Here is a 26,977-nt window from a genome sequence, read left to right as displayed (position 1 = left end):
AATTCAAATTAATTAACAAATTAATTTTCTCTATTAATAATTATATTTTTTAATTTTAAAAATAATAATCTATTAATATTAGATTGCAAGCTCTTAAAATTTTAATTTGATTGGTGCCATCTTTAATACAAAAGATACCAAACTATATACAATTTTTTTTCTTAACAATAGTTTCAAACACATCAAAAATTCTAATAATAAATAGATTTTATCACAAATAACAAATATCCAATAGAATTTCATCTCTTTTATCATTAATTACAAAATAAAAATATACTAAAATTATTTTTTTTAAATAAATATATATAATTAAAAAATTTAACACTTCTTTATAAATTTTCTTATATCGACTCAAAATTAATTTACAAATAACATATAAATAAATTTGATTAAATATATTACACTCTAAAGAATAATAAAACTAGTAAGGTTTTAACCTAATCATAAGTTCTAAATTATTTTATTTAAGTAATAGTTTGAGAAAACATTTGCACATCTCTTATAAAATAAGAGTGCAGTTGGCACTCCTTTTTATATGGAAGGAACATTTTTGTTACCAATTATTGTTAATTGGGACTTGTAATTATTAAAAGAAAAGAATCTTAACTTCATTCTAATAAATTAAGGAAACAATATATTAGGTTTAATTAAAAATATATATTTTATGTTTCAATTGATTGCCCTACATTTTTTTCTAATTTCTCCATTGGTATAGTGAGAGGGCTAATGTTTCCCATATTCAACAGAGCTGATGCAAAATCATTGAAGAAGGTAATCGGATTGGTACTATATGTAGTAACCAAAGCATCCAAAGATCCTCCTTCAAACAAAGATTGATCAGAGTGGAGGAGTTCTTTCTGAATTTTCAAATTTTTATAGTAATTATTGTCAAAAATATTGGGAGTACTAAAGTCAAAGGGTGAGAGGTTGTTCTCACCACTATTACTTGGACAACTTGCTTAAAGGGAAGTAACAAATGAAGAGTCTATATTTGTATCATTGTATATGCGAGAGCTGAAGGCTACACACCTTGCTTGATCAATTGAATGCGCACCTAAAATGCAAAAAAAATAAAACATTAGAATTTTCGAATATTGATGTGTCCATAAGATCTAACTTTAACTTGTTATAATATTAGATAATACAAGCTTTTATCAAAGATAATTAATAAACAAATGATAGATCACATTGTTGACCTTAATATATAATACTATCTTCTTTGATAATTTAAATATCAAATATAAGGTTAAACTTTGTAAATAGGTGTTAAATAATTCCAAATACCTGAAAGAGCAATCATCTCTTTCTCAGAAAGTCCTTGAGATTGAACTGTGGAAATTAATGAAGTAAGGTCTCCAAATGGACTAGGGAGGTTACTATTGGCACCACTTAGACTTGCAGTAGTTGAATCTCTCCTTCCCAATCGCACCGGCCATGTTGGTCTTCCCAACTAACAGATTAATCGAAACTTTATTCTTGCACTAACAGATTAATCTAACAACAAATCACTGAAAACATTATTGAGATTGCACGAAGTTAAAAATCTCCCACCATTCAAAAGAAAACAGAAATACTGTAAATTCTCTTTGTTGGAAGTAACGAGTACTATGAGAGGGGGAGGGGGTGAATCAGAGTACACTAAATCATTTAACTTAAAAGAACAGTTCTAAGATGGCCACAAAAACTGAAAACTATGAGTCCATTTGAAAAGCTTGCATCAACATGTGACTGAGAAAGAAACTTAAGGAAACATGAAATTAGTGTATCAGAGCACTAAACATAATTGAGAAGCCAACACAATGACACAGTTTTTTTTTGTGCTGAGTGAAAACCCTCGAAATCCAACTAGATTTCATCATAGGGAAAAAACACTCCAATCATTTTATTAATTTTAACCACCAACCAATACATCCAATTTAGCAGCCCTGCTGCAAGGAGCTTCAACCCCTACCCTTTTCAATAGTTTCTGAGTGGATTCATGATGACATATTTCAATCTATTCTGAAATTGTTCTATCATGAATCTTTATTACAACACAAAAGTATGATATTCAGTGAGTTTGCCAACAACAGAGATCTCAAAATATACTTTTCTTTTCTTTCTCTCAAAAACAATACACAGCCGCTTCTCCTACATTTACATATATATATCCCTAACTTTTGAAAGAGACACATACATGTAAATGTACTCGAAACAGAATCAAACAGTTACCAAAAACTGATTTTGATTTCATTTTACAGACCACAACCCATGTAGGGTTTTTAATATCCATTTCTCAATAACGCTTATCCAACTGATAAGATCTTCTAAAGAAACCCTCGTATAGGGTAACCAACTGAACAGTCATTAAAACTAGTTTAGTAAATCTTGAAAATGATTTCCGAAAAATCCTGTAAAAACCCTTGATATAAACATAGTAACAAACCCATAAAGGGTTAACAAGAATCTTCAACATAATTTCACTAATTACCTTTGAAACTGCAACAAACCCTTAACGATTTGATAAACAATAAAAAATAGTTACTTTTACAATGTCGGAAGATAAGGGAAGAACAAATAGTTATCTGCAACTAAACCAAAGAAGAAAAACACTTGCCTCTTTCGACATTTATCATTTTTCTTCAAAAAAAAACTTACAATGCATACCTGTGCGAAAATGAACAGTAAGATTACCAGCAGCGAGTATGGTCAGAGCTCTAACCGAAGCAGTATGCATTTTGTTTAGGAAGCCCATCAATGCCTAGAGAAAGAACGGGAGCAAGAAATAGAAGAAACCCAAAAACATTCTCCCTATTTCAAATCACAGAGCAAGTGCAGCTGAGAGTGATAAAAACAACACTGGCTTCAACGAACGGTGCTTTCGAAATATCCCAAAGCAAAATAAATTCCTTTTTGACATCCGAAAGTAGCTCATAATGCCAGCCACGTGAGTAAACTGACTCAAGGCAAACTCAACCATAATGCAAACGTGAGTTAAAAGACCGAAGTGATTAACATGGCATGGAAAATAAGAAACCCATATGCTGTCATCGAATATGCCTTGTCATCAAGGACAAAATAGAAAAGTCAACAAACTCCCCCTTTGTCCTTGATGGCAAAAACATAACCATCATTGAACAGAGGGATAGAATTATATCAACCATATCGTGTAATCTAGAACCAGAAGCACTTCTGACATGCTGAAACAGATTAACGTACAAGTGCAAACTATATTGCCAAAAGAACTGGAAATCAAACTGATGACCAAAAAATCATTGTCAGGAATCAGAATCAGGGAACCAAGATATCATTGTATCTGTGTAAATCTGAAACAATGGGAATAAGCAATAGAACCATCATGAACCAAATCATGAAAACCATCTCGTGTAGCAATAGAACCAAATCATGAAAACCATCTCATGTAGCAATAGAACCATCATAAAAACCATCTCATGTACCAATAGAACCATCATAATAGAATATCTCATGTAGCAATAGAACCATCATAATAGAACCAAGATATTCTCCCCCTTTTTGTCAGCAAGGACAAAGAGGGCCTGGGTGGGAGCATGGTGAGAAGCTCCCCCATACTGAAGAAATTAAGTTGAAATAAAAGATTGAGAGTAAACTCCCAAACGATCACGCAGCCACATGAATGTATCCTTTGGTAAAGCTTTGGTAAAAATGTCTGCAACTTGTGCCTGGGAGGACACATGAACAAGAATGATTTCATTTGCAGTCACTTGATCACGTAAAAACTGTAATTTAAGTGCAACATGTTTGGTACGGGAATGCATCACAGGATTTTTTGAAATTTGAATAGTACTGGTATTGTCACAGAATATAGTCATAGGTTTGGATATCACAACACCCAGATCTGCCAACTGATAAGACATCCAAAGCATTTGAGTACAGCAAGCTGTGGCAGCAATATACTCAGATTCAGCTGTGGACAGAGTGACACAGTCTTGCTTCTTGCTGTGCCAAGAAACCAGTCGGTCACCAAGGAAGAAAGCTGCACCACTAGTACTACGTTGATCATCAATACAACCTCCCTAGTCAGCATCAGTATACCCTATCAATGTAAAATCACCATGTTTTGGATACCATAAACCAAAATCCAGAGTACCTTGGATGTATTTAAAAATTCTTGTTACTGCATTTAAATGAGATTGTCTAGGAGCAGACTGATAGCGTGAGACCAAACAAACCGCCTGCATTAAGTCAGGTCTAGAAGCAGTGAGATAGAGCAAGCTTCCTACCATAGACCGATATTTACTTTGATCAACAAGTGGAGAATCATCAACCTTAACCAACTTACACCCAGTTTCCATAGGTGTACCAACATGAGTACACTGGTCCATCTGAAATCTTTTTAACATCTCTTTTGCATATTTAGTTTGTGAAATGAAAAGTCCATGTTCTAGTTGTGATACTTGGATACCCAAGAAAAAAGATAAAGGTCCCAGCATTGACATTTCAAATTCAGATTCCATAATGGTTGAAAAACTCTATGATAATTCATCATTTGTAGATCCAAATATGATATCATCTACGTAGATTTCAATAGCTAGAAGATCATTGCTAACAACTTTAGTATATAATGTACTATCAACATTACCTTTAGTGAAACCTTTAGAAATCAAATGTGAATCAAGTCTAGAGTACCAAGCACGTGGTGCTTGTTTCAGACCATAAAGTGCTTTCTTTAATCTGTAAACATGATCTGTATACTCAGAAGATTCAAAACCTTCTGGTTGCTCCATATAAACCTCTTCTTCTAGATATCCATTCAGAAAAGCAGTTTTAACATCCATCTGGTACAATATAAATTCTTTAAATGAGGCATAAGCAAGAAACATTCTAATGGATTCTAAACGAGCTACAGGAGCAAACGTTTCCCCAAAATCTATCCCTTCTTGTTGAGCATACCCTTTGCACACAAATCTAGCTTTGTTTCTAATAACTTTTCCTGATTCATCTAACTTATTTCTGAAAATCCATTTTCCTCCAATTACATTTTTGTCATCTGGACGAGGAACAAGTTCCCATGTTTTATTTTTCTCAATTTGATTAATTTCATCTTTCATTGCATTTAACCAGGATTGATCATTTAGGGCTTCAGAAACATTTTGTGGTTCAAAATCTGTTAAAAGACAAAAGTGCTCAGCCATCTGAGCTTGTTCTATTTGTTTTGCCTTTCTACGAGTTATTATACCTGCATCTTTATCACCAATCACAAGTGTTTCAGGATGTCGTTTAGCAATTATCTTGGAAGGTGTTTTCTGAGGTATGTCTTCCTTAAAATTAGGAACTTCCTCTTGGTTACTTGAGCTAGTTTCATCTTCTTTGGTCATGACTGGTTCCTTTGATGTTGAGGCATTACCAATTTCTAAATTAGATTCCTCATCATCATCTTGAATCTGATTTTTCATCACATTCTGATTTTCATTGAAAACTACATTAACAGATTCAACAATTTTATTCAAGCGTTTATTAAAACACTTGTATGCTTTGTTGTTTGAAGAATAACCTAAGAAAATTCCTTCATCAGATTTAGCATGAAAGCTATCAAGATTTTCAAAATCATTCTTGATAAAACACTGACAACCAAAGATTCTAAAATGCTTGACAGATGCTGTTTTTCCATACCATAGTTCATAAGGAGTGTAAGTTGTTCTTATTCTGATTTGTACTCTGTTTAAAATATATATAGCTGTATGAACAACTTCTTTCCAATGTTTATCAGACAGATTAGATTCATTAAGCATAGTTCTTGCCATTTCTTTTACAGTTCTGTTTTTTCTTTCAACTACCCCATTTTGTTGGGGAGTCCGAGCAGCAGAATACTGTCTTTTAATCCCATGATTTTCGCAATACTCAACAAAATCTTGAGAAGTGAATTCACCTCCCTTATCTGATCTTAAGCATTTTAGTTTCAAATCAGACTCTTTTTCAACCATTTTTCTAAATATTTTAAACCTAACAAAAGCCTCTGACTTATGCTTGAGAAAAGTTACCCATACCATTCTGGTGTAGTCATCTACGAACAACATAAAATATTTTTCACCATTCAGTGACTGTGTTTTCGTAGGACCACACAAATCTGTGTGAACTAATTCTAGTGGCCTTGAGGATAGAAACTCCTTAGATTTGAAAGATGACTTAGTTTGTTTGCCTTTTACACATTCACTGCAAACAGAGTTTGTAGGTCTACTGATCAGAGGTAGACCTCGAACATTTTTATTTTTGCTGATTCTGACCATATTATCGAAATTAACATGACCAAATCTCTTATGCCATAACCAATTTTCATCTATACAACTCATAAGACACATGCCTGCACTTTGTTCTTGATATTTGGAGTCTGATAAATGATACAAATTACCATGTGTTCTGAAACCATTTGCAATTATTTTCCCTGACTTTTCTTTAATCACACATCCGTAAGAATTAAACACAACTTGACGACCACTATCACAAATCTGACTAATGCTTAGCAAGTTATACTTTAATCCTTCAACATAATAGACATCATTTATAGGAGTGTCTTTGTTTATCATGACTGTTCCCATTCCAGTAATGTATAGACTTGTATTATCACCAAATTTAACAAAACCTCCTGGATGACTTTCTAAGGCTGAAAACTTGTTTTTGTCTCCTGTCATATGATGAGAACATCCGCTATCCAAAACCCAAATAGAAGAATTGGTAGATATTAGAGCTGTTTGAACAAGCATAGATTGTTCAAGTTTTGGTCTCCACATTTTTGTAGGTTTTTGTAACTTTTTACAGTACTTAGAAGTGTGACCATATTGATAACATGTAAAACATCTTATGTCTCTGACAAAACCAAAAGACTGTTTATGACCAAAAATAGAAGCTCTAGCAAATCTGCAAGTATTTACTTTGTGCCCAAACAGATTACAAAAATGACAATAGCCATGGAAAAATCTGTTATTTGAAAACTGAATTTTATTTGCTATTACAGAATTCTGTTGTGACGTTTCTCCTTGTTCAGTAGAATGTTGTTGTTTTTCAAGAGTGTATACTTGTTTTTGTAGAGTACTAATTTCTTGTTCTTTTCTTTCAATAAGACTTCTTTGAGTTTCAATAACCTTGTTTGCATTTACTATATCAAGTTGTAAGATCTGATTGGAATCTTCATAAGAAATTACAAGTTTCTTAAATCTTTTTACTTCTTGAAGAGCACAAAGAAGTTCTTCTTCGAGATTTACATCTTCTATTTCAACTTCAGAATCTGATTCAGTTTTTACTGCAACTGGGTTTTCAAATTCAACTTTGGTCATGAATAGTGTTTCACAACCATCAACATTTGACTCATCAGATTCGTCTTCAGTCTCTTCTTTTGACATAAGACTCTTCTTTTTAAAATTGTTCAACCTTTTATTAGGATTCCAAGGTTTTTTAAACGATTTTTCAGATTTATCCTCATCTTTACTTAGATCTAAATACGGACATTTTGCTGCAAAGTGACCAGTTTTACCACAGCCAAAACATTTAAACTTTCCTTGAAACTTCTTCCTAAGTTTCCTAACCAATAAAGTTTCAAAAACATCAGATAATTCAGACTCACTCTCTTCCTATTTCTCAATTTTAAAAGTTGTTTCCTTAGAGGTAGAAGGGGTATTACCAATTCTCATCTCGTAAGCAGTAAGAGTACTTTGAAGCTGATGCACAATCATTTTAGAGAAATTTTTCTTCTCTTCAAGGGCAGATATTTTAGTTTCAAATTTTGGTAGTAATGTTCTAATTACTTTTGCAACCACATCATGTTCATCAATTTCTTCACCAAGACCTTTTCGAGCATTTACAACTTCATCAATACGAAGAAAATAACTTGCCACTGTCTCATCATTATTCATTTTCAAATCATCAAACTGAGTTTTTAACGTAATCAATTTTGATTCTTTAACCTTTTCATTACCTTGATAAATAGATTCAAGATTTTTCCATACCTCATTAGCTGATTTGAAGTACATTACTTTAACAAATACTTCTTTTGATAACCCACAAAGAATTGCAAAGCGAGCTCTCTTATCCAGTTCATATTTCATCCTTTCATCTGCATCAGTAGGTACAATAGATGGTACATCATACTTGTTAGAAACAACTTCCCACATTCTGACATCCAGAGAATGAATAAATGCTTCCATTCTAACTTGCCAAAAAATGTAATCTGTGCCATCAAATAAAGGAGCTCTAGTGAGCGAGGCACCTTCAGCTTGTGACATGATAACTTCCAAAATAACCAGGATCAATCCTAGGACAAACCTATGAGGACCCTATGCTCTGATACCAATTGTTGGAAGTAACGAGTACTATGAGAGGGGGAGGGGGTGAATCAGAGTACACTAAATCATTTAACTTAAAAGAACAGTTCTAAGATGGCCACAAAAACTGAAAACTATGAGTCCATTTGAAAAGCTTGCATCAACATGTGACTGAGAAAGAAACTTAAGGAAACATGAAATTAGTGTATCAGAGCACTAAACATAATTGAGAAGCCAACACAATGACACAGTTTTTTTTTGTGCTGAGTGAAAACCCTCGAAATCCAACTAGATTTCATCATAGGGAAAAAACACTCCAATCATTTTATTAATTTTAACCACCAACCAATACATCCAATTTAGCAGCCCTGCTGCAAGGAGCTTCAACCCCTACCCTTTTCAATAGTTTCTGAGTGGATTCATGATGACATATTTCAATCTATTCTGAAATTGTTGTATCATGAATCTTTATTACAACACAAAAGTATGATATTCAGTGAGTTTGCCAACAACAGAGATCTCAAAATATACTTTTCTTTTCTTTCTCTCAAAAACAATACACAGCCGCTTCTCCTACATTTACATATATATATCCCTAACTTTTGAAAGAGACACATACATGTAAATGTACTCGAAACAGAATCAGACAGTTACCAAAAACTGATTTTGATTTCATTTTACAGACCACAACCCATGTAGGGTTTTTAATATCCATTTCTCAATAACACTTATCCAACTGATAAGATCTTCTAAAGAAACCCTCGTATAGGGTAACCAACTGAACAGTCGTTAAAACTGGTTTAGTAAATCTTGAAAATGATTTCCGAAAAATCCTGTAAAAACCCTTGATATAAACATAGTAACAAACCCATAAAGGGTTAACAAGAATCTTCAACATAATTTCACTAATTACCTTTGAAACTGCAACAAACCCTTAACGATTTGATAAACAATAAAAAACAGTTACTTTTACAATGCCGGAAGATAAGGGAAGAACAAATAGTTATCTGCAACTAAACCAAAGAAGAAAAACACTTGCCTCTTTCGACATTTATCATTTTTCTTCAAAAAAAAACTTACAGTGCATACCTGTGTGAAAACGAACAGTAAGATTACCAGCAGCGAGTATGGTCAGAGCTCTAACCGAAGCAGTATGCATTTTGTTTAGGAAGCCCATCAATGCCCAGAGAAAGAACGGGAGCAAGAAATAGAAGAAACCCAAAAACATTCTCCCTGTTTCAAATCACAGAGCAAGTGCAGCTGAGAGTGATAAAAACAACACTGGCTTCAATGAACGGTGCTTTCGAAATATCCCAAAGCAAAATAAATTCCTTTTTGACATCCGGAAGTAGCTCATAATGCCAGCCATGTGAGTAAACTGACTCAAGGCAAACTCAACCATAATACAAACGTGAGTTAAAAGACCGAAGTGATTAACATGGCGTGGAAAATAAGAAACCCATATGCTGTCATCGAATATGCCTTGTCATCAAGGACAAAATAGAAAAGTCAACACTCTTGTCGTACAGAATAAACTCTTTATATCCAATTAGTTTCTTCTCGTAATGGCCACCATAAAAATTAAACATAGAAGGAATAAAAAAAGAATAGAAGTTTACCTAAACAACAGAATCACGAGCAGCAATTGCCAGAATATCAGCACAAGACACGACCCCACTGCAAGCAGCCTCTAACTGAATTATCATCCAAACATCTCAGAGAATTCACATTTGCTAGTCCACTCTTTTCTCCAGTGAATGTCGAGGTATCATCCAACAGTACTGACCCATCACAACCCTGCAGGAGAATCCTCCTATTTTCAAATTTATTACAGAAGTTGGGCATAAAAATTAATGGGGACAAACATTTTTACCTGAACAAAACAGTCATGAAAGTTAAGTGTGGCATATGCGCCCATTCTTTTCTCATTTGCCACAGCTTGAATAACGACTTGCTTGACTATAGCTAATGCTAGGGGACATGATGTAGCATAAAATGTTGAACTAAGTTGTCCAAGGGCAACTCTTGAACATAAAATGAACATGACAATTATAATACAGCTAGAAAGACTAGAAGTCGCCATGGTTGATATGATTTGCTATGCAGATAAACAAAGAGCAAACTCAGAAGGGAAAGTGATGTGAAAAGTTTAGGTTAAGATGGTCTTTTTATAAGCTCCAAGGAGGTTCATCTTTACGGAGGTTCATTTTAAATTTGTCGCCTTGACTTTAAAAAAAAAATGCTGCATCCTGCCAATATAACAGTTGTCCGATTGTTCTAGATAGGCCAAGTTTCATATAATTTATAATGAATCAAAACATTTTATAAATAGATTTCAAGAGTTCTAAACTCATAAAGCTGTTCCTGAGCTACGTCGCAGTTTGCTTCATATTGCATTCTTGAATGCCTATTTTGGAAAAGAAATTGAAAATCTAATTGTTTGCTAGATAAATAAATCTCAGCGTTGACAATTCTATTATATTAGAAAATCTTGTTCCTATGATTTCTCAATCGAGGCATGCAGATACTTTGAACATTCATGTTGTTCTCTACACTGCAAAAGCAGGTAATCTGTTTAAAGTGAATGACTTTTCTATCAATGATTATTTAGCGATTTCATCAAGCTATGATAGACAAATTTAGACAAAGTCAATTATGGCTACAATATAAGATCAAATACTGAATAAAATTTTATCCTAAGTGCCCGTGACCATGCGTGATAGAACAAGTTTAGTGTTGAACTCTACCCAGGAGTTTGACAGTGCAATACTTGGTTAACGCTGAACTCGACCCACAAGTTTGACAGCACAATAATTAGTAAATGGTGACCTAACGATTGTCCTAAGTGCCCGTGACTATACGTGACAATACACGTTTTATGTTGGAACTCTCCTCGAGTTTGATAGTGCGATAATTGGTTAATGTTGAACTGTTCCAACGAGTTTGACGGTGCAATAACTGGTTGATGGTCAATTAACTATTGTCTTAGTAACAAGTCAAAACCAATATATAAAACAAAAAAATGTTGTCCGAGCAGAGTGGAAATGGTCTTAAATGGTGAATAACTTCACTAGCCCAAAAGATGAATAGTGAAAAACATTGATTATATTTTCAATCTTTCAACAAAGATAAGGAGGACGCACAATCATTCTTCAAAATTCTTGTTGATTGAATTTGTTCCGGTCAATATTTTGAAAAAGTAATTCATTTATAAAAATAGTTATTCAATTCAATACAATTGTTTTCTATAGAAAAAGACATTAATTTATATTTTCTATTATAAAACATATACGTGAAATATTAAGAAGAATGGAATTTGGGTTAGGGAAATTACTTAATTTTTTCTTTCACAAAGAGTGAATCTTATTGAAACTGCAATAAACAAACATCATTTACATGTAGAAGATATAATGTGTTAGACATATACAATTGGTTACTTTTTCTCTAATCCTTATTTTATGTGGCTTAAAAGGTTGAATTTATTTTACTTAGTTTGGGGTTTCCATTCTTTTGGAAAAACATTCGTCTTTAATTTCAAAGTGTTGATTGTTGAATAGTCTATTCATATTTGTATTATATTATTTTACAATTTTTTTTTGATGTTTAACTTACTTATGGGTTCATTGAAATCAATCAAACTAAATATGTGATCTAACATAACCTCAAATTCATCATTGTGAACCAATTAATTAGTTTGTATATGTATTACACACATTTTAAATGCACTCATGTTGACAATTGAATAGGATTTTCATATTCCCAAATCCAACCTTTCATTTATGGAGTGTGACCCAATATTAATGTAGTGTCAAAAATTGCATACCCCTTTGTAATTCGACCTACATCTTTTGTAACCACTTTGGTGTCCATTCCCCTAGCACCTAAGTAGGATCACTTCAGCCCTTGCATCAGCCTTTTCCCTCTCAGGATGCTCAAGACACCTTTTTAGTAGCTATCATTCTGCTTCTGTTTCATGTTAGCCGTGTGTTTCTCTTGTCACTTTTCATTTCTAAGCGTGATCTGCCTAGACACTAGCACACTGCGCGGACTTCCACGTGCCACGCATTCATCCTGTGACATCTTGACGTTCAAATGTTGGTTCTGAGTATGCCTTTCCACTTGTCACTTGCACATGTTGGTGGAAATGACTTAGAATCTTCTAAATGGCTTGTGATCCTCTTTTTCCCTCATCTTCTCTCTTTTAAATCTATATTCCCTCTTCTTTCAATCTCTCTGGTTCCTCCATACAATATCTCTTATTCTTTGGGCTCTCACAACTTTTTGTTGCTCTTTCCACAATAGTCTCTAGTTTGCTACAACACTCTCAAGCTCTCACAATAATCTTTTTCAACTCTCTTGGCTTTCTCAAGCCTCTTTGGTAATATATTTTTATCATTTTATTTATCCTATCTTTAAGCATCTTGGGATTTATCACATCTCTCTTCTATCATTTATCTTATCTTGCATTTATTTTATTTATCTATCTATCTATCTGGGTTGTCCATGGAGGTGGAAACACCAAAATGGGGGTCTAACTGAGGCAGACTCGAAAACACAACCCACAAAATTTTCCTTCTTCTTTTTGTACAGGTTTATAAACATATGAAGAAGATCATTTAGTGGGAGGCTCCAATCGTAGACCGGTTGTGAGCTTCTTTCTTTTCCCTCTTCTCAAGTCATTCTAATATTTGTCATTTTGTGTTATTAGCTTATCTTGTTGTTTTTCCATATTTATTTAATATTATAATTGTATCTTCTACCCCCGTACGGTTTCTGTGTTTTGTCTGTACTAGACTACAATGTGTCGCGGTGGTGTACCAGCTTTGCGCAATCATCCTAAGGACAGAGACTCAACAAAGTCATTTGGGAGTCTCCTTTGTAGTCTATTAGCTTAGCTTTTCATTTTTATCCTCTGGCTCATCCTTAGTGCCATTTTGAGTGAGGTAGAGGCGGATCAATTTGTCCTCTAAGATTCATCATCTTGGAGATGACAAATCCCCTCCTCTACAATTAATATAAATAGGCATCCTTAATTTTTATATTTTAGAAGGCAACACATCTCTAGACTTTTAAGGATTTTCTAAATTAGTTTTCCAAACTTGAGAAAATAATAGGTAAAATTTACAGAGATATTGACATTTGCATTAATCTTTCAACTCGCTCCATTTTATTACACATGACTATTTTTGTGACACTTAGGGAATGCAAATGTGGGGGACATGACATTCACTCAACCATTTATTGCTCTTTCATACCTCACTATGATATCTATTTAATTCACATGTATGCATTGAAGGTGAAATGTATGTCTAGAATGACAATGATGGCCAGATTATATACAAGCTACTACCTTTGGTGAAAGAAATGGACTATAGTTTTGAATCCAACAAATGAGATGATAAATATGAGTGGTTTGCATGCATGATGTTTCATTCTTTGGGTTTAATGTGTTTTCTCATGGTTTAGGAATTTTTAAATATTCTAAATGTTCACACTTGGATGGTTACAGATTTTGATAATGAAGAATATAAATAAGATTAAACAAGAATATTAGCATAACTCAAATATAATGTCAATTTTAAGATGAGTAGTTAAAAATTTAATATTTTTGTGTCATATCAGGCTTGAAGCATTTAGGAGGCTAATGGTAATCATGTGTAGACATGTAAATTGGTATCTTACATGGCATATGCTAAGTCGTCAAATCATGGGTGATGTTAAAAGTTTGATTTAGACATGATTAAGTGACATCTCAATTGATATAATTATTTATAAATTAGACTTTGAGGCATGTGTATCATCGAAAATTTAATTGTAGATGGCCTTGATCTATGACTTTACTATTGTAGAATCTTTTATGCAACACCAAAGTGAATTTCTCCCTTATTTCATTATAGATATTATCCAATCAAGGTTTCCCATTCTTATACATAAAAATATATTTCAATTACCTTATATAAGACTAATAAAATGAATGTTTAAATGTCTAATATTTTTATTACATCATTGTATTCATGCTACATATATTTAACACACTTGATATGAGTAGCTATGTGATATTATGGTATTTTCTATAAAATTGGTTAATTTGGATGTATCCTTGGTGCAAATACCTTTTCTTACTATTTAATCCTTTAATATTATATTAATCTTTGTATTTTATTAAAACAAATTCATGTGCTTTCATGTTCAACAAGTCTATGCAAGGTTTTTCATGTAGAAATGTATTTATCTCTCAAGTGTTTTCATAGTTGTTTGCAAAATTTGAGAGGATTGATATAAAATATGTTTCTTATGGCTATATTTCCTAGCATCATATTGTGTTAATTAGTAATTTCAATTAGGGATTTGTAAAAGTATTTCAAATTGCCTATGAGCAAGTCTTTTGATACATCATATTGATTTATTTGTTCAACTATGGATATTTTGAGTATGTTATATATAATGATTTTTTAATATGTAGATGCTTATTTATTTAATAATAGAGTCACACTTATTATTTTGAATTACATACTTAGTTTTGATGTTTGTAATTACAAATATGTCTATGTTTAGTTTCTAATACTTGATTTATTTGTTCATGTTATCAAGGATCTAGTCTATAGTAATCTATCGTAATTAATAAAAAATGGGATAGGCCTAAACCCATACATAACCACTAAACAACAATACCTAAAGTGCATGGGGAATGCACATCTAGCCAGAGATTAAAAACACCAAAACTAGTGAGGGGCCACCCAAAAACCAGACAAAGACTAAAGACAACCAAAAAACTAAAACCAGCTAGGCACCTGCCAAAGACAAAAAGGGATGATCTACTAGGTAGAGGTATTACCCTCTTCCCAATATTTACACAGATCAATGACTTTATCAAAGAAATAATTTTTCTTGTTAGAGTCCCTGATAAAGGTCAGAGTACCAAAATCCTAAGTAGCCAAATGCAAGGGGCTCCATTGAAGTAGAGGGAAATATTACATGTCTCTTATGTTTCACTTTCTTGTGATCAATTTCCTCTTGAATAGCTGGTAAGGAAGCTAAATTCAAGGCCATCTCTTGGCTCAGTGTAGACATTTGTTCAACTTTTCACCTCAAGACTTCCAAGCTTTCCTTCAACTCCAGCACTGCCTTACTTTCATTTCTTTGAGAAATATTTTTACTAACGTCATTCAAAATACCCTCAACCTTATCCCATTTCTCAAGATTTCCATCCATATTACTAGGAGCCTCCTAGACCCATTCATCCTTCTCCTCCATCCTCCATTTATTCACCCTAGCTCCTACCTCATCCATTTCCTCAAGCCTGGTGATCTTTCTAATAGCCACATCAAATTGTGAAAAAGGCCATTTAATAATGAAATACTACCACCCAATGCTATCTTCCAGCCTTGACAACTTAGCAACCAAATTAGGGGGATTTAAATTGGGGTTAGGGACATCTTGTTCAAGGGGAAAGGGATCATCCTCCTCCACGGCCATAGGAGACCAGTCAAATTCTGAGGTGGAGGACACAAAATCCTTAGGAACTTCCTCCTCATCTGATTCGATAACTCCACATATTTTAAAAGCATATTAGGGGAGATTTTTTATTTTACACCTCTAATAGGGTTAAAGCAGGTAGGAACTAGTTTGGGTCTGGAAGAAGAGGCAAGGTTTCACAAGAGGGGCACCTTAAAGCTCCACCACTAAATTAGGATCTGATAAGGGACCAAGAAGACTAAATAGGGGCCCACTGGATGGGGATAATGCAAGATGAAAATTGTAAATACTAAGGATTAAATCTTGATGAAGGGGAGGGGAATTTTGGACTTATCTCTAGCAATTGATTGAGTCAAAGAAGAATAGACCCAGAAGGAAAAATTTATTTTTATACCATCCCTTAGGTGGTTTAGTGTAGGGAAAAGTTGGGTATGAAATCTCATAAACCACCCATACAAAGTACTCCATAAGTAAGAGGGCAGCATCCTTCCAAAATCTAGGTAGTTCTTCTCTAATATACCCATTTTATAGCCTTGAAACCCCTTTTTTGGGCTTGAAAAATCTCTTAAATTCCTCCTCATATGATCATTTTGGCTTCTTTTGAAAATGTATTCCCTCCTACAATAAACTAGTGACAGCAGCAATCAAGTTTGGGGAGACTCTGAACAAAACTCCCCCAATGTTCACCCCCCCTTCTCCAAAGATTGAGAAAAATATTTAGAAAGATCAAGATCAAAACCATACATTCCTTCAACATAATTAGTGAGGTTCCCCTTAACCACATTTTGCCATAGCTTGTCATTACTTTTCAACTCATCACAAGTATCAAGTTTAGTTTAAATAAGGTCTCCCCCCATCATTATCACAAAGGGTTTAGAAGAATAAAACAAATAGTAAGAACCAAAACCAGTAGTATGGACATGAAAACACTTACGAGGGAAGATAAAAGTGACATTGTTGTTTGTAAGAGATGTCCACCACGTAAACCATAAAGGACTAGCCAAAAGGGTGGCAATAATAACAAAAAAAGAAATCCTTGGATTATACTCCATCATGATCCTTTATGTCCTCAAAGATAGTAACATGAACCTAGATATCAAAAACTACCCATCCATATTTTCAAATTGTTGGAAAATGGGTCGAATGAAGTCAACCTGTCTACAACTTTATTTCCTTTGCTTCATATGTGACAAAGGCGCAAATGTGGCTTATCCTACGGATAAGGTCTCAACACTTGGCAACAAGGTATTCACGTTTCTAGTTGGGTTTGGATTCATTACTTAGCAATAAGATAGTATTTTTTGAATCACCTTCTATGATGATTCAATTGTACCTTCTATCATTCACAATAACTAGGCCATAATAAATTGTTGTCACCTCTACCATACTTGAAATCTATAGTAATTTGTCAATACACCATAATATAAAATATATAAAATACATCTTTCATAACTATTCATTTTTAGTTTAGTGTTAGTTTCTATAATTCCTACTCTTATGGTTTAATTTTCTCTGTCTTTGAGAATCTTTAATGAGATAAAACTTGATGCATTCTTAAAGAATCACACTTATATGGATTACAAGCTGCATGTGTATATAAAATGTTAGATGGATTTATTTGAAGGATTTAAATGTTTTTATATGTATTGAAGAATCTAAATTGTTATAATACACTTATCATTTTGTAACTTCGAGAATATACTCCTAGGATTAGCAAATCCAAGAGTGTAGAGGAGATTATCTCTCCTATTAATTGGTGCTTAATTATCCACTCTTTGATGATGAGTCTTGCCACTATATAACTTCATATTTTTCATTTTCTTAATATTGAATGTATTTTTGACAATATAGTCATAGTTTTGAGTAGCAACATTATCAACAAAATGAATAAAATATAATCATATATATCTTTTGATTTAATGAATAATATTTTTTAATATATTAACTAGTTTGAAATTTATTTATCACTTACCATTTATATAATAAGTGATGAATCAACAATGTAAGGATGTGAATTTAATACTTAATTACATATCATTTTCGATAAAACTACATAACACATTTTAATGATAGCATATATATGGCTAGGAGCAACACATTTTTATGGTCATGTTCTTGAAATATATAATCCGTAATTAAGGAGAGGGTGTTATTCTTCTATTATTATTTTTTCTTCTAGCAGTAATGCTATATTTGAGTTTGTTTGGATGCATTTCCATATCATTTTCTAAATATCCCATTTTAGTATTCAACTTGGAGGATGTTGGATTGAGTTCATCTTCATAGCTATTTAGATTATATTTGATCAACATGCATTCAAGTTTGAAGAAAGGAATGTGAATACAAGTTTTAAATTCATTACATTTTGCAAAACTATGGTAAAAAGATTACATCATTTTGATATTTTTTTCATATGTCAACATGTGTCTAATAAAATATTTGAAAGAAAGTCAACAAAATTATATACCTTATAAATGTGAATATCTTGCGATAATTCTAAGTGCTTAGTACTTTATTTTGGATTTTAATTTAAATAATAAATTTAATATCTTTAATATTTAAGAAATCAATTACTATTATCATTTATATGAAATAAGTATTAAAAAAAACATGATAAAACAATAACATTGAATGGAGTGTGTGGGAGGAAGAGCAGGGGTGGCTAGGGTTGTGGGAGCAGACACAGGGGAGGAAGATGGTGAAGACCTAGATGGAGAGCTAAATATGGTGGGCGGCATTTGGTTTTTGCCTGTGGATGAGGTGATTTCTGATGATGGAGCCTTTGTTGGTGGATTGGATGGTCGGAGATCTGGCGCCATTCTTTGGTACAGATAGTGACTATATCCATTGGGTCCGGTGGCACTTGTGATGGGTTTCGATCTTTAGCCTTGCGAAGGTTTGGATGTCGGCATGGTTGAGGGAGATGGGTCTCTTGGCCCTCATTTTGGGGGGGGGAATATTTGGGATCCAAGTGTTTTTTCAGCAGTACAACTCTTCCTAGAGATTGGGAGCTTTGCTTTCCCCTTGGTTTTTCTTTTATCTTTGGGGTGGGGCGTTCTATTTGATGTTGCTTTGTTCCTTCTCATGGCAGCAATGTCCTTTTTGGAACTCTAGCTCAAGGCCATCAGGGTGGGGATGCACTATCTGCTTCCAATTCCCTTTTCCTTCTTTTTGTTGCTTGATCTGGTAGGCCTTTTGGGGTTTCTTTTAGTTCTTTTGGTTCCTTTGTTGCCCTGGAGTTTGTTGGAAGATTTGATGATGGGCTATCTTCTTAGGTTCAGCCGTGTTTTTGCTTGCAATATCTCTTGGCCTGCCCTCTCTCTGCAACTTGGGTTTTCTTTAGTTAGCCTTATTGAGGTGGCCCTTCCTTCTCTGATGGCGGAGATGGATGGTATTGGAGACAACTTCCCTCCTATAGAGGTGGAGCTTGGTGTTGTGGTGCAGTTTGGGTGTTCCTATCCTATTGAGGTGGATGGATGCTTTGTTGTTAAAGATGTGGCTATCAGATGCTTTGAGGTTGTTGCCTTCATCCTAGTGGTTTTGGGAGCCATTTCAAAACCTATTTTGAAGGTTAGGACATTTTTTCAAAACCCCCATGTTTTGGTTCATCTTTTAATGCTTTGTTTGTGTAATCTTGTCTGGTTGGATGCTGATAGTTTTCAAGGGCCCAGTATAGACTATGGTTATTTTTGGTTAAGGTCTAGGATAGCTTTTTACTACTTGGATTTTATACTATAGGCTAAGGGAGTCAGGAATATCCCTGGTGTTTGGCAAAGGGTTCCTGGTAGACTCTCGTCATTTAGTTTGAGGTTGTAGCCTTCATGGTGTGGCCAACCTCTTTTGTATTGGCTCTATCTTGTTTGTTTGGCTGGCTCTTTCTGCTTGTGGTTGCACTGGTGTTTGGCTGGTGTTAGTCTATTTTGTTGTGTTTGGGTTGCTGGTTTTCATGGTTTGTTATCTTTGGCAGCGTGTATTTTGGGTTCTAGATCCTGGTAAAATCTGAGTGTTTCAGGTCCCTTCAATACCTGTTGTAAGGGGTTTCAGGTCCCCTTAAAACCTGTTTTTCCCTTAATCAAAAACATTGAATTTATTTCAATTATGTCGAGAGGCATCTACAATGACATAAAATGTCCCTAAACAAAAATTCAATTTTGAAACAATTTGACATGCAAATGAGAGGCAAATGCATGAAATATGTCATCTTTTGGTTTTTGTGGAGGTGTTATTTTATTTCTCCAATTAAAATAGAACCCTTGCCACTTGTCTCCAACTATATGAAACCATTAAATTCAAATGATAGTGGAAGAGTGGATCAACTCTATTATTATCCATCTTTTTGAAACTCTTGAATACTATTAATATTGTTGCAATCGTCAGATTCCATTCTATTATAAGATATATCTCGACATAATTTATCTATATTTTTTAAATATATATATACTAGTTTTATGTCAACAATGTTTTGTGATCTTGTGGCATAACTTTTTGTCAAAAACATTATATTATATTAATTAATTTTGCTACAAACTTTTCTGACTTCTCCATTGGTACCTATAAGTGAACTAATGTTTCCCATCTTCAGCATTGTTGTAGTAGAGTCCTTGAAGAAAGAAGCTAGATTAATACTATAGGTAGTAACTAGGGAATCACAAGAGCCTCCATCAAACAATGCTTGATTTGAATGGATAAAGCTCTTATTTACTTCTTAAACTTTTATAGTAACTATTGTCAAATAAATTAGGAGTTGAATGGCTAGAGGTTTAATACTATTACCACTATGACTTGGAAACTTCATTTGGAGAGAAACAGCAAATCTAGAATCAATATTTGTTTCATTGTAGATGCGAGTTTTGAATGTAATATATCTTGCTTGACCAATTGTATGAACACATGTAATACATTCAATCAAAACACAAAAGATTTCAAATCATGTCTTTTAAAAATACTTAGTTTGTGCCATATCACATAGGTCAATTCTATTTTAAAAGTATAATACCAATAATTTTTTTAAATAATATAAATATAGAAATTTCAGCTAAAACCTAGAAAATTCACATTAAATACCTGAAAGAGCAATTGGCAGAAAGACCTTGATCTTGAATCTTAGAAATAATTGTACTGAGGTCTCTAAATACTGTCCATGATGGCCCTCCTGAAGATCACAAACCAAAAGAAAATATATAAATAGATTTAATAGATTTCATGAGTCCTGAAATTATACTACTCTTGCTATGGGTTGACTGAGTATTGCTGTAGAAGAAAATTTTATGTAATCCACATCGTTCATTACATTTTGACAATCAAGGCCTCTACAAGCGTTGAGATTTTGCTCTCGATTTATTAAATGAAGAGAGAGAATTGTTTTAAAGGAATAGATAATGACGTACGTGTGGCCATTTCAACACCATTTGTTTACGCGGTTGATTGCCAAGTCAAGTTGCAAACCAAGTCAGGAGACTACAGAGACACAATAATAGTCTAAATATCACAGAAGTAGTTGGTCAATTTACAGCTACTATTTTATAAATAAATATAAACCATGTTCTTGATACCAGATTTTAAATGATGCAGCACAAAAGTATTAACACAGGCGTTGCATTAACAAATTAATTAATTGGAAATTATTTTAGACCTTTATAAATATTTTTATGTTGGTAATTTTATTATTATAATTTTTCTATGAATATATCTTATTTAGCTTTGCATTAATTTAAAGAAAATAGTAAAATATTCAAAAAGAATAAGGTGGTAGAAAAGCACACCCACGAGCCTTAGCATAAGGGTCTAGTCTTGCAATCATATAAACAAAACACACGTCAAGTCTAACAAAGACACAATAATAGTCTAAATATTATGGAAGCCGTTAATCGATCTACAACTACTATTTTTTAAATAAATATAAACCATGCTCTTAGTAACACTTTTAAAATGATCTAGCACAAAAATACTAACAAAAGTGTTGTGCGATAAAAATAATTTTTTTTCCATATGAAACATGTGATCTATCTTCCTATAATAATATGATATCATTTTAATTAAATTGTTTAAACAACATAAATAATTTAGTTAAATTCAGATATAAGATTTAAGAAAATAATTAATTAGAGAGTGTAATTTTTTTCAAATTGATGGCTTTAATATTAAAATTGACTTATTAATATATTATTATAGATATAATTAAACTATAAAAATTATGAACAAATTCATAATTAAATAAATATATTAAAATTATACAAAAGTTATCATTGCTCTAGATAAGATTACATTGTGTAGCCCTATGTCAAACTAGGCAACACCATTGTGATTCTCTCACAATGTTCATCATAGTTCTTTAAGAATATTATACCATTTATGAGGCTTTGGCTTCTCAACAGTTTTTATGTTTGGTTGTTTTAAAAAGAGTTTACTTTAACGTAACACGAAGAAGTCATACATACATACATATATATTATGGCCTCTTGTACGGCCTCTTGTAGACAAGAAGTTGGAGTCTTCCTTTAGATCCTCTGGATAAAAACTTCTTTGAAAGAATCAACATCAAAACTAAATTTTCTACATTATATGAAGACCTATGTGTGAGGAAGAACATTACTTTTGTCTCCTCCTCTGCCAGAAAGCCTCTATGAGGCCATCCTTTACTTTCAGAATCTCTCCTGCTAAGGAGGAGAAAGAAGATTCAGATTGTCAGAAAGGAATTTCCAAAGTCTCTTTAAATTACTACTACAGACCCCCTCCACAAATAGCTCCTATCAGGTCTAAACATCTACATTGTTCTCGAGTTCTTTGTGCTTGAATATTCTACTGATATTGTGATCGGAAGCCAACAAATTATAATTTGAAATGACAGAGAACAGCTTCTCATGCCATGCAGTGTGCACATATATGTTCACTACTAGCTTTCCATATATTGTTCACCCCGAGACAAATTTAAAAATCATTGAGAAGTTTACAGTGATTTCCTTCTCAAGAACGTGTTGCCACTCCAAGAAGCTTATACCCACAATGGAGAGAATCGCTGCATAAGTCAAAGGAACAACAATGATTAAAAGTCGGTTAATTTTCATTCTTCCAGCTTAGAGGTATACTTAGAATGTTGCCCCGCTTCACCACTCTAATTGCCATGCCTATCCATTTATATATGCCATCCTTATTACAAGCAAGAATGTCGACAGAGAGAGAATGAGATACTTCCTTGAGATTTTGAGGATTTTTCCAGTTACCCGATTAGACACTGCATAAGGGGTGACAAACATTTCATCATTTAACCCCATCTCCAATCCAAGCCGCACTTGCATATCGTTTGACAGGACTAACATCACTAACTGATTAATATCTTAGCTGGGTAGACAATCTACTGCCTTGTTTGCTTCGTGGTAAGCATGCCTTAAAGTGAAGTCACCGATTCTGACCACAATGGGGCATATGACATCAACCCATTTAGAAATCTTCCATCTACAAGCTGATTAGGAGAAGATTACATTAATAAAGTTTAGTGAATATCCCTCAATGTCTATTAAAGTAAACTTCTTCTCCACCCATTATTTCATGCCTTCATATAATATAAATTTAGCTTTCTTATTGGTTTCTTGAGCTCAAAGGAGGACTCCCACCTCATTTCGTATAATGCAATAAATTGTTCTTACATTTTCACTTAACAGCTTCACTTTTTCCTTACTAAGCCCACAGTCCAGCGCAATAGCCAAGAACATAGAGGAGATGTCGATATTGACAAGATATCTATGGTCCGTATTCAGGAATTAATTCCCAAAATAGACATAACCATATGCAGGACAATCGAAGGTTATATCCCATAATGGATCTCAAGCATTTCTCCCCAATCTCACCTGAAAAAGCCATTTGTCTTTTGGAAGTGGTTAGGCAGATTGGAGTCTCCATCCCTATGCTCACACTCAACTCATCCAGAATCCTGTCGCTATTGGAAATAAACGTCCCCTTAGATCTGCACTCTGTGTCTGCCTTCATTCGGGAAATAATGATGTTGCATCATAAATGCGACGCAAAGGACACCTTTAACTCACTTCACCTTTCAGTGAATGACCTTCTCATCATAACCTGGAGGGTCCAACAACTATCTCTATATGCTAAATTTAATACCACATTTAGTGAACCCTCTAATCATATTCCTTAGTTGCTTATCTAAACAATCTTATCTCAGCCACCTTTACCACCTGTACTCACTTTGCTTTCCTGCGTGTTAGGCCAGGTTATCTTCGTCGGTGTTTCCACCAATCATTATCTTTTAACTTAACCATATTCCTAGGACATGAGGAAATGCCAACAATGAGCCTGGTAGAGTATTTTTGAAATATTGAGACCACCTCGGCTATCTCTTGATATCTAATTCTGTCAGAAACAACCCTTTTTGTCAAATCCTTTTTAATGCTACTCATGATTTTACTTTCAAATTTGAAACTAGAAGTCTTTTCTGTTGGCATTTTGGCATTAAGTTGTCATTGATGTCAACCGATTCGGCAATGACACCAGTATGATGGCTACCGGCAAAGTAATGTACCGGTATGAATTTGCTAGTGATGAACCACTACTAAGGCAACAAGCCTATCTAGAAGATGGCTGGCTATGTATGATGAAGAGTATAATCTAACGATTAGCAAAAGAAGAAAGTTCTACCAGCAAAGGGATGTACCAGTATGAGCTTGATAAATGATCAAGTTTGGATCAACTGTGTGTTGGTGGGCCACATCTTGATCATTGTGATGCCATGTGGAGCAGAGGTGGCAAACATGTTGTGCTCAGTGAAGCCCCATAGACAGGGTCATTGAAACAGAGAATCGCCATTAATGAAACAACCACAAATCACGGGATTGTATCTGACTGTTGCGGCTCAAGGAAGAAAGGATAACAGAGGAAGATCAGGGAGTAGTTGGCGCTAGCATCCATGCAAAGGAAATCCAATTCAGAATGACCTCGAAAAGGAAACAGCTGAAGCATTTTTTTGTGTCGACAGATTTCAAGGCAGGAGATCTTGTTCAAGACTAATATTTTCAACAAATATGTGTTGGATAATGTAAATTGTGTACAGATGCATCCTTGAAGGACAGGTGATCGATTCAAGATAGGGTGGATCGGATCTCATGAAGATTGTGTCGGGAAGAGGAAACCCTAACCGCTCCGAAGTTTGAATTGCTTTCTCGCGGCAAATCATAGAATAAAAGAGGAGAGCTCGAGACAGAGAAAGTTGATGTTGTTCAGAAGAAGAAGAGAAAAGAGAGAGTTAGGGAAAGAATATAATTGCTAGCCTTAGAAATAGTTATAAGAAAGCTGCAGTGTAAGTGATCAAACATACCGGTGAGAGGATTCTACTGGGATAACTACAGTTTTGCATTTGAGCCATACCGGCAAACTGTGGTAGAGTAGGCAGCATCCAAGTGTGACATAGAGTGTTAAGAGACTGTGAGAGAGGGAGAGAAAGATAACAGAGGCTGAGAATCAAAGAAAGTAATTTCACAACCAGTAGTGTGAGATTTAGTGGAGGAGAAAAGACTGTCAACCAGCAATGAGTTATTTGATCAAATTGTTGCAGAATTCATTTGCAACAAGAAGCCTTAAAGCTTGGTGCAGGGGTTGGTGCCCTAAAAGTGTAGGGGTTGGTGCTCCTTGGGTTGGTGCCCTAAATATTTGTAGCCTAGTGTTTTACTTGTTAGGCTAGATTGGAGTAGTAGTTTCCAGCAACATTTCTCACCGAGGTTTTTCCCATATTGGGTTTTCCTCGTATGCCTGGTGTTGTGAGTTGCATTTGTGTGATTGATCTTGAATTAGTTTTCCTTTTTTCTTTACCGGTTTGATTTCTTAGAGATTGAGTAGTTAACTAGTATTCTGAAGTTGATTTCAAAGTAAAAAAGATTTAGGAACCACTAATTCACCCCCCTCTCAGTGGTACTCTATGTTCAACAATTGGTATCAGAGCATAGGTTCTCAATTATCTTTAAACCCTGGGTAGATTCTAGACTCTGAACACAATGACAAGAAATGTGTTTGCTTCCTCAAAAGCCCCCATGTTTGATGGATCTAACTATGCCTTTTGGAGCACAAGAATGGAGACCTATATTTCCTCCCTAGGTTTTGATGTGTGGATGTCTGTCAAGAATGGATATGATGTTCCTAGTGTTCCTCCCACTGATCCAGATGCCAAAAATGAGTATGAGAACAATGCCAAGGCCAAACATGCTATCTTGAGCGGCTTGTCTGATAATGAGTTTGTCAAAGTCATGCACTATGTATCAGCCAAGGAGACTTGGGATAAACTGCAAAGGTTGTTTGAAGCAGATGCAAAAGTCAAAGAGGCCAAGTTGCAAGCACTAAGGGGCCAACTTGAAAGTATCAAAATGAAAGATGATGAAAAGGTTGCAAATTATCTTCACAAACTTGATGAAATTGTGAATACCATCAGAGGACTCGGTGAAGAGATTGTAGATGAGACTCTTGTCAAGAAGGTTCTTATATCTTTCACACCCAAGTATGATACTAAGGTGTCTGCCATAGAAGAAGCTAAGGATCTGAAGACTTTTACAATGGACGAGTTATTTGGTTCACTAACAGCCTATGAGATGAGAACAACCGGTGATACTTCCCTAAGAAAAGAAGCAGCATTCAACATCACCAAAAAGGGCAAAGAAGCAGCTTCTCATAAACAATCCAGTGAAGACTCTAAATGCAGAAGTAGAAAAATTTGTCAAGAAGCTCAAGAGAGGATCCGACCGGTATAAAGGAAAGCTACAACTTAAATGTTTTAACTATGGTAAGGTCAGACACTTTGCTACAAAATGCCCCAAAAAAGAAACTAGTGGAGATGAGTCAAGAGAGTTCAACAAATTTGCTGGCAAAGATAGAGAAAGAAACACCTACTAGCAAGGAAGGAGAGGCTACCAGAATCAGAATAGCCTATGTACTATTAAGGATGACACAACAGATGATGAAAATGCATCAGAAGATGATTACCATGAGAATGACATAAAAGTCAATCTCTTCATAGCACTTGGTGAACCAGTCGATGAAAATGAGGAAGAGGAGGATATTGAAGTTGAAGTGGACTTGGAAGGTGAGCTTATCAGTGCTCTTGAAGAATTGAATAAAACAAGAAGAGAACTCAAAAAGGTCAAGTTTGCTGTAGTAGATGAACAAGATCTCTTGAAACAATCTCTAGATGAGTCCGGTCAAGTTATATCTGACCTGAAATTGCAGCTGGAAGA

The 26,977-nt window shown here is 34.3% G+C and overlaps 1 pseudogene; it reads right to left on the bottom strand.

Annotated features, from left to right (window-relative positions):
* Nucleotides 1–669: 669 nt before the first annotated feature.
* LOC131874072 (cationic peroxidase 1-like) lies at nt 670–15,485 on the bottom strand (annotated as a pseudogene).
* Between the last annotated feature and the right edge of the window lie 11,492 nt (nt 15,486–26,977).

The sequence above is a fragment of the Cryptomeria japonica genome, chromosome 3 (assembly GCF_030272615.1).
Source record: "Cryptomeria japonica chromosome 3, Sugi_1.0, whole genome shotgun sequence".
NCBI lineage: Eukaryota > Viridiplantae > Streptophyta > Pinopsida > Cupressales > Cupressaceae > Cryptomeria > Cryptomeria japonica.
Note: the sequence above shows the minus strand (reverse complement) of the source record. Positions and strands in the feature narration are given on the sequence as shown.